Genomic DNA, 21435 nt, shown 5'->3' with positions numbered 1-21435 from the left:
AGACAAATAAAAGTAATCGCGTAGAGTGTCTTGTCTCTTGTGAACATTAGTTTAACTTCGTGCGGTCTTACTACGGCGAAGCACTTCTCTAGGGACAAAATAACTGTTATCCAGCTGGATATGAAGAAACCTGGATATCGTATCCATTCGATGACGAATAATCCATAGCGCAAGATGGTCATCAGTGTGGTTTCGGGTAAAAGACTAAAGATGAGGTCAGACGTGTTGATAGCTAGAGCCAGAAATGTGAGCAAGAAGTCAGTCAGAGACAGCATGAAGACTCCTATGCCCATACTGGACCTAAGTCCAAGACCGTGTTGTACTATCATATTGAGCACATTGGTGACCACTCCGGTCAGTGAAGCTGCAGAGTGGACAGGAATCAACACGCACAGACGAAGCATTGAAATAAAGAGGTCTGAAACATTTGAAGTCGTCAAACTGGCGTCAGAACGTTGGCAGGCGTTGAAGTTGACAGTACAGTCTGTAAGATTGTCAATTGTGGCATTCATTTTGTCTAATCAATATTTTCAAATAATAAAAACATTGGACTTGGATTGTTTAGATTATATTGAAAGCCTTCAAATGAGATCAAATAAATATGTGTTTATATTTCCCTTCGTTTCTTCCTGCTCTATCAAATACCTGTTCCATTATGTGGTCAAGTTCACCATCATTGCTTGTACCTGTTACATTATGTGTGGTCAAGTTCACCATCATTGCTTGCTTTTCCAACTTAGATATTTTTCAGTGCTGGCCCACCAATAGATACAAGATTTCTTGATAGATAGAGAACAAACTGTAATAATAAATGGTTTACAATCAACACCAAAAGCAGTAAATTCAGGTCTACCTCAGGAGAAATCTTATGTCCGATACTGTTTCTTATTTACAAAAATAACCTACCTAATTGCATCATAAGTTAGGAAACAAAAGTTAGACAAGTTCTTATTCCATATGTTAGGACGAATTCGTACAAGTGCTCCTTTTTCCTTGGTGGCATTAGAGTATTGAACGGGTTTCCTGAATCAGCCAGGAAGTCGAATGACTTAGCCGAGTCACTAATTTACTTCTCTCTTGAAGGAACGCTTTGTATTGCGTAAGATTAGATGAGCTATAATTAGACACTATAAATGGCCGGGTGTATCGTGGTGTCAATATTCAACGTGTTTCTCCCCTTTTCATCTTTAATTAGTACTCGACTCCTCATGTGTGTCTCTCACATCACTGTCAATATTGTTGTTGTTTTTATTCTTTTATATCCAAAAAGGTTCGCTCAATGATATGCCTACATTGGATGCCGGGTTTGGGGCTTAGTAAGGCCCTAAGCTGTTTGAGATATGGGGGCATCTTGTAATCAAAATAAGGCCATTTTTTCTTTGCACTTTCTTTAAAATGATTGAAAATATCCCTGGAACCATATTAGGGGGGGCCCCCAAACAAGTGGGGGGAGGGGGGTCCTATATGTTTTCTATAGGTAAATCAATCACTGATTAGACGTAGAGACCGTAGTGGTCAGAGTAAATCACGTTGTAGGCTAATATTTGACAGGCATGAGTTTACTTGATTGTATTTCAAAGTTGAATGTAGTGCACTGTTTGTGGACCACCAAGCAAGTCATATTTAGTGCTTCCAATGCAGTGTCTAGAAATAATCTTTTAAAACATTGTGTGATATAATGATCTAGCTCAAATTTTCAAGCCGTTTTATATATATATATATATAATTGTTGAATATCACAGAAGACAAAATTGCATGTTCAATTTCATAAGACTGTCTAGTCCAACAGTAATTATTTGCTACGTCTTATCTAAGTCTTTAATTTGTTTTCTTAAATCCAACGTTTGCAGCGTTTTAACAAGAGTAAATCAATGTCAGTGTTTATTCTCATTTTATGTGCTGTTTTTTTTTTTAGCTTTTAAAATTTTTCCAGTTTACACAAGTAAATTATGAATATTATTTCAAAGATGTATATCTTCTGTCTTTGTGTTAATACTGTAAGAATCGTATTCAATATTATTTTTCAATTTTCAGTCCATGGTTCTGTTCTTCATTCTAATTGGCCAGAAAGAGACTTGCAGTTATTATTATATTTTATTTTTAATTGCTATGAAATCATTGCCCCCCCCCCACATCTTATTAAAATGTAGTCATTTATGAAACTAGCATATGAAACAAACTGATAATGAAACAGGATAATGATAAGTGGCAAACATTCGAAGACTTTGATATCAACGATCTGCCATTGTTTCACATCAGAATGTTTCTAAGCTGATGCTTTGTGTGCTGTTTGTTTATTGGCGTGTGCGCGTTTAAACAAACTGGAACTATTTAATGAGTACTGAATCTTCTACAACTTACAATGGGACATTTCAGTCCTAACGTCTGACACCAAAAGTCGTCTGCAAATTAGCTCTATTTATTCCACAACTGTGTGTGTGATCACATGTATATTGCTTCTGCCTTCCTCGTTGGCTTGTTCGTTATAATTAAAAAGTTATTGTAAATTATTAATAAGGCTTGTCGTCGAGTCCGAAGATTAATGAGGAATGCAGTATTTCCCGTGGATACGCAGCACCAGCTTCGACCTACTTATTTTGTACACACAGCTCAGACATAACTATTGTCCGCCTGTGCACGATTTAGATTTTCTTTTCGCCGTCTACGCCTGTCCTCGGATGTGGATTTTCATTTTGTGTGTATCCTGCGGCCCTTGTAAAAGATCTCCAGATGTCTCGTTTTAAAGCAGTCTGCCACCAAGTGTTCTCTACTAAGCCAGTTAAAGCAAGTTGGCATCTCTGTTTAAGTCGACCACCTTTCAGCTCACCCAAAAGTACATCTTTTGGTTGTATGTCCGTCCACCATACATGTAATGTGCCTTCAGCGTAAATGTCGGACCTTAAGAAGACCCTCTAGACCAGGGGTTCTTAACCTGTGGTTCGCGGTCCCCTTGGGGGTCGAATGACGATTTGCCAGGGGTCGCCTAAGACCATCCAAAATTGTCTACTCTTCTATTCTTCTATTGCTGTATGTGTGTGTGGGGGGGGGGGTCGCGGAAGAGTGGTGGATTGTAAAAAGGGGTCGCCGAGCATAAAAGGTTGAGAACCGCTGCTCTAGACTGTTCCTAACTGGGTTTGTTCGAGTCTCTTATTGAATATTCAAACCTAGATTTTTTTAAACAAGGTTACAAAGACAGTTTGTGTGGAAACACAAACTCAAAATTGGCCCCTGAAGTGGTCCACCCAGGTAAGTAAAAAGAACGGATTCAATATTTTCAGAAAGAATATCAGAATGATATTCTATCAAATGCAAATGACAGAGAAGAATGGAGAAAGAATGTTGACCGATCGTGTGTGGTGCCGCAATGGTCCAGCAGACCAAGGGATAGGTGTAAGTGAAGGTGAAGTTAGATGTGAACCTGCCCAAACTGATCTATGATAACCCTAACTGATGTCATATAATGATTATCTAATTGTTTTGTAAAGGGTCAATCTCATATTCAAGCCTCCAGAAAAAAAAATCCTTTCCATTAAAAAAAACAACAACAGATAGACCTGTTACCTGTTAGCTACCTCACCCTGAGGTCAATGTTAGTCAACAATCACAAAGAGGAGTGGCTCAACCAACGGGCATCAGAAAACGCAGGCAGAGCCATGTACAAAGACCATGTCAAAAAACTGGACAATATTAACTTCCTCTCTCGCAAAGAGCAATCTAAAATCTTCCAACTAAAAACTGAATACACACTTGTGTTAAATTACCATCTTAACAAAATAAATCCCACACACCTCCCCTTTGCAGACACTATCTCTACCCTCGACTGATCCACATTATTAAAATGTTAACTACATGCGGGATTATGTAAAATATCTTCTTAATTCAGGTGCCACTCAATTTTAAAAACTAAGTTGTCTTATTAATGATCAAACTATAATTTATCGAACATGTGACATTTTTTACTTAAAACAAAAAAGAAACGTCGATAAGTTTTATCATTTATTTTATAATACAACTTTCTTATTTGATCCTGATACAAAAAAAATTTGCATCGACCGGGAATCGAACCCGGGTCACCCGCGTGGCAGGCGAGTATTCTACCACTAGACCACCGATGCTCAAATTTTTAAGCTTTAATATTTTTTTTTAAACTTTAAAACGCATTTATCCGTAGTGTTTTAGGTCTTTTATTTAATTGTGACCTGAACGTGTTGACCTTTCTAAAGGTTCAAATCTATCTGTCTTTAGACGAGTCCGAGAACTAGCCTTCAGCTATCACCGTCATGGTGATCTCAATGGATTAGAACAGGGGTTCTCAACCTGTGGGTCGCGACCCTTTGATGGGGCCGATTGACGATTTGTCAGGAGTCGCCTAAGACCATCGAAAATATGGATTGTATTTAGTGTATTCTTCTATAGCTGTGTATGTTATGGCGGGGGGTCGCGGCAGACTGGGGGTAGTAAAAAGAGGTCGCCGAGCTTAAAAGGTTGAGAACCGCTGGATTAGAAGAAAACGTAACTACTCGAAGGGGACTGCAATTTTTACTTCTACGTTGAAATGAACTCCTAAGCTGATAGGTTTTATCATTTCACACATTGAAGCGTTATTAGAGTTACTAGTTGAAAATAGTGGGTGCCAAATCAATTTTTACAAAGCTTATATCATTATATCATGCAAGTCACTCTGTCTCGTAAAAGTTTGCACACGTTATTTCTCCCACACCCAGTCTCAGATTTAAGCTGAAATTTTGCAGAATTTTTTCTTTTACTTGACAACACAAGAATCTATTTAAAAAGATAACCAATTAGCTAATTAACTATTGATAATTTAATTATTTTGTTTGGTATCTTGAATAAGGGAAAGAAATCGTACTTGACAGATGTGGTGGTATAAGTTGACTTAGTCCCCTTGAGGACTTTTTATGTAATTGTAAACATTAACAAGATACCCACTTCTTCCCCGCCCTTTTTTCCCCGACAAACTATAGGATCATAGCGCATTGAGAAAGCTAAAAAAAAAAACAATAAGTAAAATATTTCTAATCGCACAGAATTATTATGTAAATAGTCTATTGCTAAAATAATTACATGACTGATCCAAACTAAATGATACAATTACACTTAATATAATATTTATTCAAAAGTTTTTTTTTCTTGTTATAAAGCTAATATCAACTCACTCTGTCTGCCCGTCTGTCTATCTGGTAAAAAGTTTGTGCACGTTATTTCTCCCACACCTAATCACCGGATCAAGTTGAAATTTTGCACAATTATATCTTTGACCTGACAACACAAGTCCATTTCATTATATTTCCGTTGCGGGAAAGTGTATTGCCAAGATAACTCGGTACGGTCACTTTGGCCATTTCATTTTTCTGTCCAATTATTTTGATGTTTGGTTCCAAACGCTTCAAATATGCTTTTCTTGTTGATGGCAGATAATATATGTATTTACTAAATACGAAAAAAAAAAGACCTAATACAATATTAAAATTACGTCTGTGGAAAAGAAAATGTCAAGTAGGTCAAGTACTTCAGAAACACTTCGGTTACAATAAAATATGGGAAGCCTTGAGGTGTATTAAGATGTCAACAGGTAACATGATGTTTGGACCTCCTAATAATTAAGATTTTGACAATATTTAGGGGCGAGTTGAAACTGAAACACCACAGGTGACAAAATAAGTCAAAATCTTAACTTCCTGTAAGCATCGGTGGTCTAGTGGTAGAATACTCGCCTGCCACGCGGGTGACCCGGGTTCGATTCCCGGTCGATGCATATCTATCTTTTAACAAAACAGTATTGATGTTTTTTTTCTCTAAAAAAGTTACTTGTTCGCCAATTTTTAACACCAAAACGGGACTATAATTTTAATTTCCTGGTGGAGCTTCTTTAGAGAGCAACACAATTTATCCTAGTCCCCTAAGAAGTGGAACTTTCTGATGATGTGGCGGATCTGCAACAGTACTGCCCTCTGATTATTATCATTATTATGTTATCTTATCTTATTTAATACAGACGTTACTTCAAAAAAGAAGATGAATACGTCCTACGCGTCATGCATTTAGTCATGCATAAATATAATGTTATGTTAGAAACGTACGAATATATTATTATTATTATTATTATTATTATTATAAAAGAACGAGTATTCATTCTCTGGCACTGCCAGGGTCGAGTTTCGACAAAGGGAAACAAACTTCATCGTAGTCCCTTTATCAGTTTCCACCGAGACATTTTCTGGTGATGTGGCAGGTCTTCAGCAGTACCGCCCTCTGATAGACAAAAAATGTTCCTAGGAATGCCAAGGGCCTTGAAGGTGTCTGTGAGATCAGTTGTTATTATCCCCTCGGTTGATATAACAATGGGATATATTGTTATTTTGGACAATTTCCATAGACGCTTAATCTCCAAGCCTAGGTTCCCATATTTTCTTTGTTTCTCTATCTCAGTTTTTCTTAAATTATGAGACAGTGGTACGGCAATGTTGATAATGGTAGCGTTTTTTTCTTTTTTTATCAACGAACAGAAGATCCGGGCGATTGAAATCTACCGTTTTCTCTGTCAGAATAGACCTATCCCAATACAGCAGATGTTCAGTAGACTCGAGAACCTCTTGTGGCGAGTATATATAATAATAATTATTATTATTTAGATTTTAAAACATTTTGTTAATAAAAATAATAACATGACGAAGTAGAGGTGAGGATGCAGTGTTTAATATTTTACAATAAAATCTTTTAGAAAAGACAATTTTAGCACCCCAAAACACCAAATATCTTAGCAAGCAGAGTGGTTTTCGTAAATTCAATGTACATAACGGCCTTCTTTGTAATCATTGAAATTCACTTAACTATTAATACCTGATTCTTTTTATTATATTTTGGTTATACAATTTTGGATGTTCCTTCAGAATTGAAGATTTTCCTAGTGACCTTGTTTAATCCGAGGAGGCGGGGGCATCGAGGCAACAGTTTAGACATGACCAGGCAGCCATTTAGCACTGACCTAGGGAAAGCTTCAGAAAGTGTGCAACATAACAAGATAAAAAAAAAAATACAAGGCTACAAGACAGTTTGACACAAACTCAAAATCGACCCCCGAAGTGGTCCACCTTGAGTCTTCACCAGGTTTCGAACACGGAACTTCCGGTTCCAAGTGCTATACCCCTCAGCCACAGCATCTCCATATATTCATTTAGCGTACTAAGTCTATATCTAGATCTAGAACTAGATATAGAATCCTGATATAGAATCTACTATATCTAGACTAGAACTCTTATGAATCTACACGTTTAATCTTAAAATTACTAGACCTAGGCCAATGTTATGATCATGAATAGTAAGCCTTTTGTTACCGGGTAATGGTGTTCTATGCTGTTCGTATCCGATTCATTTCTTAATGTGGTACTATTGTTTACATAATAAATAAATCTGCACCCTTAAGCTGTCCGAAGATAAGTTATTTCCTTAATAATTAATTTTCAAATTATCAACACATTTATAATATATATATATATATATATCATAAATATATCTAGATCTGGGCTCTATTTAGTCTTATTCAGACTGTCAAGTATAATGAGGATATGTCAATACTGCGCGCTATGAAAGTAGTTCATTATTTTTTAATCATATAACTAAAACGAAGTTCGTATTAAAATTATTTTTTTTAAACAACATTTGAATCAGTATTCCATTCAATGAGTTAGTTAATAAATGGAAAATGTATTTTATAATGATCCATTAACACTTTTACCATTGTGACCTTAAATGCAAATTTTGTGTACCAATGCGCGAATATATGAATGAAGCTTGAGTTATCAATGAAGAAGTCAATGACCTTTTAGAAAAATCATCTCCCCTGAAGTTTTTCATTGTAAAGGGGTGTAATTTTTTTAAAAATCTGCTTCCCTATATAATTTTAAAAATTAGATGGTTCAGTTTCGGAAAAGAAAAAAAGTAGCCGTTGCATCAGAACTTTGAATGATCTAAAATATCATGATGTCCGATTTTCATTTTCTCTTCTAGTTTCTAAGATCTAAATGGGACGGACGGACGGACGAACAGACGAACAAACGGGCAGACAGGCCACACAAAACTAATAGCGTCTTTTCCCCTTTCGGGGGCCGCAAAACTTACAGATGCAAAAGAAGGAAAAACAAATATATTTACAATAATAATAATAATAATAATAATAAGGCTTGTCTTCTAGTCCGAAGATTAATGCGGAATGCAGTACTTCCCATGGCTACGCAGCTCCAGCTGCGAACTACATATTTTGCCACATCTAGCGCAGGCATAACCATAACCGCCTGTGATCGATTTAGATTTTCTTTTCGCCGTCTACGTCTCTCCTTAACAGCGAATTTTCTTTTGGTCTCAAATGTTTATCTCGCGGCCTTTGTAAATGACCTCCAGCTGTCTCGTTCCGATGTCGCCTTATCTGTCTACCCATCTCCACAGTTTAGTCTTTTCTATTTTGTCATACCAGTGTAGTTTAAGATATGTGTCATGGAGGAGAAGCTCCCGTCGCCTCAGCGAGGCGCCTCCGAAGAAACGTCCGCTCGGGGAAGAGGAAACGTTAAAAAACGAAAGCAAGCAGGGCGTCCAGTGGGCTACGCGAGTGTACATAATGGTAAATTATAGGAATATGAAGCCTACCCTTGTCGGCTAGGCCTCCGGACAGAGGGGTCGGTGAAGAGCCAATCCTTCATCCTGGCCAAGGGATAAAATTCTTTCCCGGATCAAAGGCTCATAAAAGGGATTTATCTCGAGCCTTTTTGAACATCTCAACGACATAGTTCTCAGGCATCTATTGATGAAGGTCTGTGCTTCTTTTGTTGTTGATTCAGTTGTTCTCCGTGTTTCAGAACCTTATCTTATCTTATATTATACAGACATTACTTCAAAAAAGAAGATGATTACGTCCTACGCATTATGCATTCAGTCATCCATATTAACCAATAACTTAAATTCTACCAACTCACTGGTTTTCCTGTCTAGCTCAGGCAACCCAATCCATGCTCTAATAGCACTAGGGAAGAAGGAGTATTTGTACAAATTTGTCCTAGCATCTGGGACGAGGAATGTGCCTTTATCTTTGTGTCAGAGTATTTTATTAAATTTTGTTTCTGTATTTGAAGATTATGGTTCAGTGTTTTATGTATAATTGCTACTTTACTTTTGAGTCTTCTGTCCTGAAGGCTTTCTAAATTTAGTGATTTTACTAAAGGTGTTACTCTGGTTAAATGTGAATATTCATTTGTTATGAATCTCACTGCTCTATTTTGTGTCTGTTCCAGTTTCTTAATGTTTTCTTGAGTTGAACCATACAGTAAGACCGCCTTGACATTAAAAATTCTTATTTTAGTCTTGTTAGAGATGTAGAAATATTTTCAATCTCCATTCCACTAGTTCAATAATCACAAATAATAAGAACAATTTATAACACGAAGACGCGGGGATTTATTTTTCTGTAAAGCCGGCCATGACAAATATTTGGGAAACTTGTAAGGCCCCAATACCAAAAGGGGCTGAGCACCACGACAGTGGTGAATACCGTCTTTGCGTCTGCTAGTTCTAAACCGTTACACGCTGCAAAAGTGGAGCTGAAAAAAAAAAAAAAGGTTATAGCCAGATTTAGATCTGACTATAGAGCTAATCCAATCTGGCACGTTGTCGTATCGAGGAAAAGTGCAGTTACAAAAAACAAAAACATTGAAGTGCCACATCCATGAAACAAAACTTGAGTTGAATTCTTCTTTTACTTCAATGAACAGAATATAATAGACTAACACCGGAAATACAACTTTTTTTGTTGCATCCGGTATTTCTAATACTGAGGTATGGATAAAATATCTATTTGAAAAGAATTTTGAAGTGAGAATCAATAGTTTCCAAAAATAATTATAAAATTATTTCTTTAAAAAAATTATACATCAGGAAAAGTGCGGCAATGTCCTCGATTTCGAAGATTAAAGATCAATGCAGTGTTTCAAAACCCATTTGCGACCTACATATTTTTCCACATCTAATGCAGACAAAGCCGTTGTCCACCTTGGGTATAGGGAAATTACACACACACATAGTTAAAACCGCATTAGAGATACGGCGACAAGAAATCTATGGACAGTAAAAAAAAAAAAACATGAGCTACAGAACTGGAAGAAAGTTTGCCATGCGGAAAATTGCCAGCTCTACCACCAAAGAGAAAGCCACCTTAACCTGCGATGTATGTGGACGGGAGTGTCTCTCTAAAATAGGGCTCAACAGTCACATGAAAAAAAAAAGTGTTCGAAATGAACCATAGTCACTCTACGACTGAAAGAGATCTGATGCCTGAGTTATAACAGAAAGTCTTGCTTAACAAACCTCCGCTGCCTCCATTTAATAGTTGCTATTTGTTGCGTGATTTAAAATATCCTCGAGCAATAAACTTGTAATACATATGTTTATTGTTTTTGTATATTGAACTATAGCTTAGGCTGACAAAAGAGGTATAGATTTAGATAGCTGGAGGCTACCTGTCTCTCTCTCTCTCTCTCTCTATAACATGAAGGGAAGTCAAACGCCATGCAAAGGTATACATACATGCAAATAGTTTTAAAATAATTGAAATGAATACAGCAGTCAACAGTCAGACATAATGTAAAATTTCACTAGACGTTCATAAGCATCGGTGGTCTAGTGGTAGAATACTCGCCTGCCACGCGGGTGACCCGGGTTCGATTCCCGGTCGATGCAATTTTTTTGTATGTATGTCATTAAAAAAAGACATCCACATAAAATGAATGATATTTTTATTTTTAAGATCAAAAGGAACACTTGTTAGTACGAGACACGAAGAAGAAAAGCGATGTTGAGAAATGTTGCGACGATATTATGGAACGTAAAGGATAACAAGAAAAACATTAAAAGCTTATACAAATTGTAGTTGTATCAATTAGTTTGGATCAGTCAGACTTTGTAATAGCACTAGACTAACAACAATAAATCTGTGCGATTAGAAATATTTTCACCAATTGTTTTTGTTTACTGCTGTTTCATGCTTTTATGGGTGGTGTGACAGTAGGACTAATCCACCCCCCCCACACACACACACACTGTTCCCGATCATCAGCTGTTCTAAGCAAGATACCAAGACAGAGGCCTGTGCATTTTTTTATGGTATCCATCCAGCTTTTCTTTGGGCGACCCTTTCTTCGTGCTCCCACCACTGTACCTTGAAGTCATGTCTCACAATAGGACCAAAATCAGCTCAGCTTTCGTCTCTTCTTAGTATTGGGGAGTTCTTCCTTCTTGCCAGCCAGAGTGTACACAAAGTACAAACTAATTTGTCTTTTTTTTTTTCCTGATAGCTGATAATCACTACGGAAACGCTATGTTATATACCAGAGCCATGGTAAAGAAGGTTGCTGTGATGTTATCATTTTTCGTCATCGAGGCTAGGGTTATGGTGCGGCGGTGTTAATGTTAGGTGCTTGCCTTCATTTTTATTACAAGGCTTATTTCAACTCACTCTGTCTGTCTGTCTGTCTGTCTGTCTGTCTGTCTGGTACACATTTTCGACACTTTCTTTCTCTCACTTCCAAATCTCAGATCAACTTTTTTAAAAAAAAGGGAACACTCTTGGTTCTTCCATTATAATTTTTCAAAGTAAAGTAAAATAAAATATTAGGAATTAGGTGGCCAGAAAAGATAACTACTATCGATTTGTGTGGAAGAGAACTAGACAAAAGCCCATAGACCAAGACACCACAAAACGAAAATGGAGCTGGATAGGACACACCCCGCGAAAACCAGCTACCAATGTTGCAAGACAGGCACTTGACTGGAACCCACAAGGAAAGAGGAAAGTGGGCAGACCTAAGCAAACATGGAAGAGGTCAGTCATCAGTGAAGCTGAGGGTACTGGAATGACATGGGAGCATATGAAGAAAGCTGCTCAGAACCTAGTTCGTTGGAGAGGTGTGGTTGCGGCCCTATGCTCCCCTGGAAGTACACAGGATTAAGAGATAAGAAGAAAGTAAAATATAATAATCTTAAAATTAAATTTCTTCTGGAGATCAATATCTTAAACACAGGTAGTGGAAATTCCCGCATATATTTGTTGACAAAACAGAGTATCGGTAACATTTTGCACACCGTCTTATGTGAAAATCATTGCTGAACAAAACTAGCATCATCTATCTCTTTATCTCTAACCATATACAGTATTCTAATTGGTGCGGGGTAAAAAAATAAAAAAAAATTATCTATCATCCATTAGTAATCGCTCTTACAACGGGTCATCAGCTTTACAAAGAAGGCATTGTCTTTAAAAAAAAAATGTTTTTACCGGTAGGACTACATGATTGTTTTAACACAGGCTTCAGCGGAAATTCCCGCACTCGACTCAACTGTTTTTCGTATTCAGTAAAGAGTTAAATAAATTTAAAAAAAAACATGAACATTTTGTGCACCATCTTATCTTATCTATCTTATCTTATAAAATATAGATGTTACTTTTAAAAAAAGATGATTATATCCTAAGCGTATGCCTAGTTTAATCTAGTCGTGCATGGTAATCAATGACATAAACTCTGCAAAGTCATTGATTTTCTTGGCTGACTCAGGCAACCCACTCCATGCTCTAATAGCACTAGAGAAGAAGTAGTATGCCGTTGTAAAATAATGAGTCGGACTGGTAATAGAAGAACTTGATTGAGCATAGCTCACTGAAATGATTCATTGCAATATGGAAGTAATTAGAATAATTTAATTGAATGAAAATAATAGACTATCATAAAGTTTGAATTGATATTAAAAAAATAAACAACTTTGAAATAAAACAACTTCTTCTTGAGCATCCATTGTTTCTAATGTAACGTATACTTTGCTTGCTTCTTGGATCGAGATTTTTCAAAGACCATTTTATCTTTAAAAACAAAACAAAAATAATTTGCATCGACCGGGAATCGAACCCGGGTCACCCGCGTGGCAGGCGAGTATTCTACCACTAGACCACCGATGCTTACATTACTTTAAGTTGTGCTTATCTTTATTTAGTATACTTTAAACTTTAAAGTATGCTGTACTTTGAAATTTTTTTTTTCATCTTAGTTGACCTTTTGAATTTTACCTGGTCAGGTCCCTGATGAGGGAATCACCAGAGGGCGGGGTTAGAGTGGGGGGGAAGAATGTGTTACAAGCCTTGTTGGGCGACCTGACATTGTGTCTTTCTTACCAAATATATAGAGGAGAGAGAGAGAGTCAAGGTAGAATTCTAGAGGACCTAAATCTAAAGGTAACGATTATCAAATTATTTTGAAGTCGGCTTCATAAAGTCATTGGCCTCCTTCAGTCGTAGAACGACTATGGTTCATCTCATAGCACTTCCTCATAAAGTAGTAATATATAATCAAACTCATTACACACAGATATATACATATATATATATATATATATAATCAAAATGTACTAACTTAAGCACTGTCTACGTCCATTCTCAGATATACCACAAAGCTCTAGACCGAGGTCATCAAATATTTGACAGTGAGATCGACATTGTCATCATGGCCTCACGCGATAAAAGCCAATATTAAGTCACGCTGGTAACAATGCTCTGGGTACCACTACCAGTGTCAAGTCATTGTGACTGGCAACACCGTTGCAGACTTATTTGCCCACCAGTGGGGCCACCAGGAAGGGTTAACGCCAATGGAAAAAAACAAAAACAAAGACTTGCATCGAATCCAAGCAGAATCACCAGCGGGGCAGCCTGTGAGTTTCCATCATTTCAGGAGCTTTGCAAAAGAGACACGTGTCTGTAAAATGCCCAACATTTATACAAACCTAACCTTACCTCTAAAATACTGAATATTCTTATCAGAAAAGCTCGGATGTTTGCTTTCAAAATGGTGACGTATCTTTCATCAGCCGGAATCTAGGCACTAGAATTTTAGGCACCGGTAATTTCGGCACCGCAAATATTTCTGATCTCCCAGATTTATTGTAGTTGGTCTAGATCTATTACAAACTCAATACGCCTGCATGACTGATCCAAACACATTGATACAATGGACCTCATTCACCAATCGAAAACAAACAACATTTTGCCACGTGGTTTTTTATATCTTCTATACAAATGACGCAATCCATAAAGACTGTTACGTGATACGTAATTTTCATTGTTTTATCAATATTATCACGTGGCTAAATATTGTTTGTTTACGATTGGTGAATGAGGTCCATTACACTTCGTATAAGCTTGGTGGGGGGGGTACGTATTTTTTAAATGTCTTTCTTTTTCTCCTTTACGTTCCATTACATAGTCACTGCATTTCTCAACATCACTTTCTTCTTCGTGTCTCGAAGTCATTAGTTTAATGTTGGAAATCTAAGTAAAACATGGGCGTCTTTTTCTTTTTCATGACATATTCAAAAATTCAGTAGCCCAAAAAAAAATGTCTTTCTTTTTCTCCTTTACGTTCCATTACATAGTCACTGCATTTCTCAACATCACTTTCTTCTTCGTGTCTCGAAGTTTAATGTTGGAAATCTAAGTAAAACATGGGCGTCTTTTTCTTTTTCATGACATATTCAGTAGCCCAAAAAAAATTGCATCGACCGGGAATCGAACCCGGGTCACCCGCGTGGCAGGCGAGTATTCTACCACTAGACCACCGATGCTTATAGTAAGACGTGACAAGTCTAACATTAAGATTGACTGTTGACTGCTGTATTCATTTACCTTAACCTGCAATATTCATGGACGGGAGTGTCTCTCCAAAATAGGGCTCCACAGCCACAAGAAAAAGTGTTTGAGATGAACCGTAGTCGTCGTACGACTGAAGGAGGCCAATAATGATGATGATGATGATGATTTTTATTATTATTTAGATTTTTTTTTTAAATTGTTAATAAAAAAATGGCATGACGAAATAGCGTTTCATTTGGTAATGATGAATTGTTTAAGAGTCTAAAATGAAATCTTTTATAAAGATAATTTATTGTCCCCCCCCCCCCAAAAAAAAAAATTTAGAGTGCATACCACATCACCAGGCAGCCATTTTATCTCTGACTTTGGGAGATCTCCACAAAGTGTGCAACATCATTGAGATAGAAAATTATCTGATTAAATTTTTAAAAATGTAATTTTTTTTTTATGTAACGTCATTTGTACATTTTTTAAATGTTAGTTGAAAAAAAAAGCATACAATAAAATCACATAAACAAAAGAAGAAAAAAATTAGGCACCGGAAAATTAGGCACTCTTTAATAAATAATTTTTTTAACGTATATTTTATCGTTAGGTTGTGTGCTGTTGGTGACGTCATCACAGATGTAAACTGCAACGATTTCTAACTGTATGTTTACAAGACAAAAGAAAAGCTTCCAAAATGAAGCAAAAAAAAAAAAAAGGATAATCATGAAAAGGGCTCCTGAATAAGAGCCAAAATTAAGGTTGTGACGTTGCAGGTCAGAGTTCAGGACCCCTATAACGATTGGTCTCGCTCTAAGACTAGGTGTAGTGACTCTAGGTTTAGTGACTCTAGGTGTAGTGACTCTAGGTGTAGTGACTCTAGGTGTAGTGACTCTAGGTGTAGTGATTCTAGGTTTAGTGACTCTATGTGTAGTGACTCTAGGGTTAGTGTCTCTAGGTGTAGTGACTCTAGGTGTAGTGACTCTAGGTTTAGTGACTCTAGGTGTAGTGACTCTAGGTGTAGTGACTCTAGGTGTAGTGACTCTAGGTGTAGTGACTCTAGGTGTAGTGACTCTAGGTGTAGTGATTCTAGGTTTAGTGACTCTAGGTGTAGTGACTCTAGGTGTAGTGACTCTAGGTGTAGTGAATCTAAGGTTAATGACTCTAGGTTTAGTGACTCAAGGTGTAGTGACTCTAGGTGTAGTGACTCTACTAACACCGTAGCCAGTGATTTAAGAGTTGGCGTAAAAATAAAAAAAAAAATCAAGAAAAACATTTTGTTTACGTTCTGCGACCTTGACATTTTTGGTCACGTGATACTTGTTAGTGTGCCTCCCCTGGGGCATGGCGTTTTTGTTGCCCTCGTTAGTTATATTCAAATGTTATAGGGAGTATTTAACCGTAACATTTCTATAATCAGAGACGTGAAAGAGGGCGTAGATATAATTAATTAATGTACGCCCGATGGAAACTTTAAAATTCAACCAGACCCGTGTCTGGTTGAATTGTTGTCAGTGGCGTAGCTAGGGTGGGGGAGGGGGGAAGAATTTGAAAATCCCCAGGGGCCCAATCAATGAGTAATCGAAATATGTTATTTTTTCATTAAATATTGAATATTACGCCATTATCTCATGTCATGATGTCGAATGTCAGAATGCGGGGGCCCTCAAAGAGGCCATATACCCATCATGGCCCCCAAAGGATGGCAAATCCTTAGCTACACCACTGACTGTTGCAATGCATGGAACTTCTTCGAAAGCGTATGGAGTAAAGTAAAAGTTCCCCTTTCAGACCTTGCAATCTTTAGGACAGGTGATGTTAAGGTCATCTGTTTCTTTGGCCAACGGTTTACGAGAGAGAGATAGAAAGAGAGAGAGAGAAAGAGAGAGAGAGAGAGAGAGAGAGAGCTGGTACAAATAGGAATATTTATACTCAAAAACAGAGGCCATCTTCCTAGGCCCAGATCATGTTGCAATCATAGACATAAATAAATTTAGACTATCCGATTTAAGAGTTTTATGAAACGAAAATTTTAGACTTGCAATTTTGTGTACTTTATTATACAGCATTTATGAGCAGTATAAAAGTTAAGTATTCATATCTATTTCAGCCACACACCTATATATATTGTAAATAAGGAGGCAGTGTAGTTTTGTTTAATCTCTAAGAATGAAGATCATGCAATTTTTCATAATTCGGAAATCCGAATACAATAGATATACATGTTTTCAAGTTACATGAAGTTACTTCCTTCGGCCAGTCTATATTTATTTATGTCTATGGTTGCAATAGACTGAATCTCAGAATTTAGCCTCGGTGGTGCTTGGAGAGTTACTTTTTTATAGCCTTACTTTGTCATAGAAATGGTCAATTGGGAATTAAAAAGTATGCCTCCTGCGAGTGTGAAACAAATGAAACAGAACATAGTTATGTATATTATCTTTAAGACTATCTCTAAAAGTGAGCATCGGTGGTCTAGTGGTAGAATACTCGCCTGCCACGCGGGTGACCCGGGTTCGATTCCCGGTCGATGCAATTTTTTTTTAATTGACTCCCCCTGTAAGTGAAAAAGCCACCGTTTGTACCAGCTCTCTCTATCTCTCTCTTTCTCACTCTTGCTATCTCTCTCTATCTCTCTCTTTCTATCTCTCTTTCTCTCTCTAATGATCGCCCCCGTCTGTCAGTCTATCACACTCAGATCTCAAAAGCTAGAAGGGAAATGATACATTTTTCAGCATGCGTTGTGGCTTGCAAAGTTTAGGTGCAACAGTTACATTTTGCTTTCTAAAAGCAAACTGTTTATAAAATGAATTATGCAAGCGCTTTTAAAAATATTACACCAATTCTAAAAAATTTTTCAGTACCACTTATTTAAATATAATGTAAAATGTACAAGAAATGTTTACAACAAATGTAAATAATAGTAGTGTCTTTTCTGGTAAACCAGCTATTAAAATTAAAAGAAAACATTTATGTTTGTTTATAAAGGCTAAGAATGCACTTTGTGTGTAAATGTCACGCACATTTTTGTTTCAATTGGCCGCGACAACATGGTACTAAATTAAATCCCTCAAAAAGTTTTAAATAATCAGATTTTATTTATTTTTTTGTTTAGTGCGCCTTCAGGATAAAAGCCGCTTGTGTGCAGTTGGTCTGTCGGTCTGTCTGTCCGTCACGTTTAGATAAAAAAAAAATTAATGATGGATTGTCTAACTTTTAACTACTAATAAATTAATAATAAACGTTAAAATACAAGAAAAGTTATAATTTTCCCCACATTGAAAATGGTGACGGTACGCCGTACCGGTGCGAACCGTCACAAAAAAAAAAAGCACTGGACTTTTAAGTATCTATGTTTAGTGAAAAATAAATCAATGCCAACGAATTTTTGGTATTGTTCTTCTAACTTATATTACATTAAATTTTCTTGCTTAAGTTTAGTAGCAAATTTTTTTAAGCTGAAAAACAGCTTTTGACACCCATAAAACTGAAAGAACTGACTGGAACGTCTCTTTCGGGTCATAATTTGCTTGGAGGTATGTCCTCTGAAGCAGAAGCAGCCCCTGCGCTAAATGGTGAGCTGAGATTATTGAAAGCTGGTTCCATGTTCTTGACGTATTAAATTTGCTTTCAAATTCCTCAATCAAGGAATCCAAAATAAAGTATTGTACTTTTCAACCAATTTACTAGAAATAGTCTCACTTTTCAGCAAAGAAAAATGACAAAACCTGTTTTCACTTGCATGTCTGGAGAACTGGGAAAGATTGGTTTGAAAAGATTTAACACGCACATATATGGATGGCTGTCTGGTCGTGCGGTTTACGCGCTGGACTGTCGTTCGGATTTATCGACGGTCAAGGGTTCAAACCCTGCCCGCTCCCATCCCCCGTCGTCCTGTGGGAGGTTTGGACCAGGAAGTAAACTATCTTCAACTCTGAAAACATTTTACAACAAAACATTTTTCATGTGATAACAACCCATTACTGCAATGTTAATGGCAAACGTGAAGTCTGTCTTCCACTCTTCATTAGAAATATTAGTAACAAAGTCAATCACAATTTCTTCCTGATATCCCACACTCATCTCAATACCTTGCCCATGCTAAAGCACGCGGATATTACTTTGGTACCGAACATCGGAATGTTTTGTTTCCAAATCTTCTAGTATTTATCGGAACTGCCAGTGGTTAAGAACCCTAGCTCTGATAAGTTTGATCACTGAGATAATTGAGTCAATAATATGTTTAATATTCAATGCAATTTTGCACACATTTTTCCATTAAGAGTTTATGGTAGTGACATTGTTCTTTAATTTATTTTAAAAATCAATCAAAGCTCGGGCTCCTTCCGTTGTTACACACGCCATCTTGTTCCAAGCCAAACCAACATTTTCTTCATAGTATTGAATGACTGGTGACCGGTCGTTTCATTCCAGGTCACTTCATCTCTGGTCACTTCATCCCCGGTCACTTCATCCCCGGTCATTTCATCCTTGGTCACTTCATCCCAGGTCGCTTCATCTCCGGTCATTTTATCCCCAATTAAATATTTTTTATCTTTCAACGACAAATTTGTAAAAAATACTCCTTCTTCCCTAGTGCTATTAGAGAATGGAATGGGTTGCCTGAGCCAGACAGGAGAACGAGTGACTTAGCATAATTTAGGTCATTGGTTAATATGCATGACTAAATGCATGACGCGTTGGAAGTAATCATCTTCTTTTTTTTTGTTTGGTGTGAATGTACACTCTGGTTTCTTATAGTTATAATGTTTTTGTTTGGTGTAATGCACAAATTGTAAGACAAATTTCCATATGGACAATAAAGATTATTATTATTATTATTATTATTATTATTATTATTATTATTATTTTATTTCCAATAAAAATATTCTTCGTTTACTTTCAACGTTTTAGAATGACTTGTTGACTAGAGACAATGTTTCTTTAGCCACTTCATCATAAGTGATCAAAATCAGAAGTTTCAGTAATTTATTTAGATATTTATTTTTAATCTATTATCATTTTCTATACGTATAATCTGTGGGCATACCTAATTTCTATAGGTGTCCGCGGGCCGCATAAAACACTCTTATCTTATATAATACAGACGTTACTTCAAAAAAGAAGATGATTACGTCCTACGCGTCATGCATTTAGTCATGCATATTAACCAATGACTTAAATTCTGCCAAGTCACTGGTTTTCCTGGCTAGCTCAGGCAACCCATTCCATGCTCTAATAGCACTAGGGAAGAAGGAGTATTTGTACAAATTTGTCCTAGCAAATGGGACGAGGAATGTGCCTTTATCTTTGTGTCTTTCAGAGCATTTTATTAAATTTGTGTTTTTGTATTTGAACTTATCTTATCTAATACAGACGTTACGCCTGAAATAAAACATTTTTGACGGGGTATACGGGGACATGTGACAACATTATTTATAGCTATTGAGAATGTATCAGGAGGGAAGCGGGAAGTACATGCTATAGTCACGTTCATGAGGTTTCAAGTGAAAAACAAAGATCCACAGTTGCATTGTGGGGTGTCAATCACGTGGTCAAGTAGTAGACCTCAGAAATATTGTAGAAGACAGACGTGTCTTGTATTTAAGATGAAAGTATTATTAGCTATGTAGGCCTATTTGATGAATTCGTTTGGATTACGCTATTGTTTTGTGTGAAACTTTCTTGATTTCTTGATGGCTGAAGTTGCCAGTTTATTGTGAATTATTATTTGTGTTAAATAAATCCATGTCTGCTATCTTCGTGTTTATTCGTCGATTTACATGGTGTGGTCATATAACTCAGTAGATTTACATGGGGACATATGCAACAAGTTCAGCGCGGAGAAGGACATTTAATTAATATACCGTGAGCATTCCAATGATACCAGAAGAGGTACTAGCATAATACAAAGAACCACATTCATTCAAGTAAAGCCTTACAGGACAGATCGAGATTTTTTGTTTTACTAGACAGTGATATGACTACTGCATCTGAAATATCGAACAAAAGCATTAACATAGGGGAAAAACAGGCAAAAAAAAAAAAAACACATACGTTTTGGAACATACAGCCTACAATACATTAATTATACAAACTCTATGCCAACTATTTTGAGGTGTCTCTATTGTTTCACGTGTAACTTCATCTCACGATAGTTCCGAGTTTGAACCCTGCACGCCGTCCCGTCAATCCAGTTATCCGCTGCTTTCCTCGTGCTAAGGTCTAGGACAAAAAAAAATTTTTCTTCTCAAGGAAGTGCCGAAATGTATGTACACTACATACTTAATGGTCTGACGTCTTTGCCTTGAGCGACTGATGTACTTGGCTTATATCTATAAATAAATATAAAATAGCCAACATTTGCAGAGAAAAGGGGATGAGTGTAAAAATATTTTCTAGCCCTAAAAACAAATAGTTTCATTTGACTTTAGTATGTAAGCATCGGTGGTCTAGTGGTAGAATACTCGCCTGCCACGCGGGTGACCCGGGTTCGATTCCCGGTCGATGCACAAATTTTTTTTTTTGAGTTTCAAAAAAAAGTTGTGTTTTTTTTTCGACGTTGGGAATAGTGAAATTGCTCTGTCTCCAGACAATGCCTGTCAAGCTGCACACACACTCGAGAGGCTCGAACAAGGCACTGGCTCTGAAACAATCCTATAGAAGAAAATGTGTATAGTAAGCTGCCTGGGAACTACTGCGCAGCTCCTCTAAGATGTGGGGCTAGTCATTCGAACCCTTCAACATATAAT

The 21435-nt window shown here is 36.9% G+C and overlaps 7 non-coding genes across 7 annotated transcripts; 4 read left to right on the top strand and 3 right to left on the bottom strand.

Moving 5' to 3' along the window:
• Positions 1-4044: 4044 nt before the first annotated feature.
• Positions 4045-4115, bottom strand: Trnag-gcc (transfer RNA glycine (anticodon GCC)). The gene has a single exon. It is a non-coding gene; the product is annotated as a tRNA-Gly (tRNA).
• A 1590-nt stretch (positions 4116-5705) lies between these two features.
• Positions 5706-5776, top strand: Trnag-gcc (transfer RNA glycine (anticodon GCC)). The gene has a single exon. It is a non-coding gene; the product is annotated as a tRNA-Gly (tRNA).
• Positions 5777-10672: 4896 nt separating this feature from the next.
• Positions 10673-10743, top strand: Trnag-gcc (transfer RNA glycine (anticodon GCC)). Its single transcript has one exon. It is a non-coding gene; the product is annotated as a tRNA-Gly (tRNA).
• Positions 10744-12941: 2198 nt separating this feature from the next.
• Positions 12942-13012, bottom strand: Trnag-gcc (transfer RNA glycine (anticodon GCC)). Its single transcript has one exon. It is a non-coding gene; the product is annotated as a tRNA-Gly (tRNA).
• Positions 13013-14599: 1587 nt separating this feature from the next.
• Positions 14600-14670, bottom strand: Trnag-gcc (transfer RNA glycine (anticodon GCC)). The gene has a single exon. It is a non-coding gene; the product is annotated as a tRNA-Gly (tRNA).
• A 2477-nt stretch (positions 14671-17147) lies between these two features.
• Trnag-gcc (transfer RNA glycine (anticodon GCC)) lies at positions 17148-17218 on the top strand. Its single transcript has one exon. It is a non-coding gene; the product is annotated as a tRNA-Gly (tRNA).
• A 3906-nt stretch (positions 17219-21124) lies between these two features.
• Trnag-gcc (transfer RNA glycine (anticodon GCC)) lies at positions 21125-21195 on the top strand. Its single transcript has one exon. It is a non-coding gene; the product is annotated as a tRNA-Gly (tRNA).
• Positions 21196-21435: the final 240 nt, after the last annotated feature.

The sequence above is a fragment of the Biomphalaria glabrata genome, chromosome 9 (genome assembly GCF_947242115.1).
Source record: "Biomphalaria glabrata chromosome 9, xgBioGlab47.1, whole genome shotgun sequence".
NCBI lineage: Eukaryota > Metazoa > Mollusca > Gastropoda > Planorbidae > Biomphalaria > Biomphalaria glabrata.
This window is presented reverse-complemented; position numbering and strand designations above follow the sequence as displayed.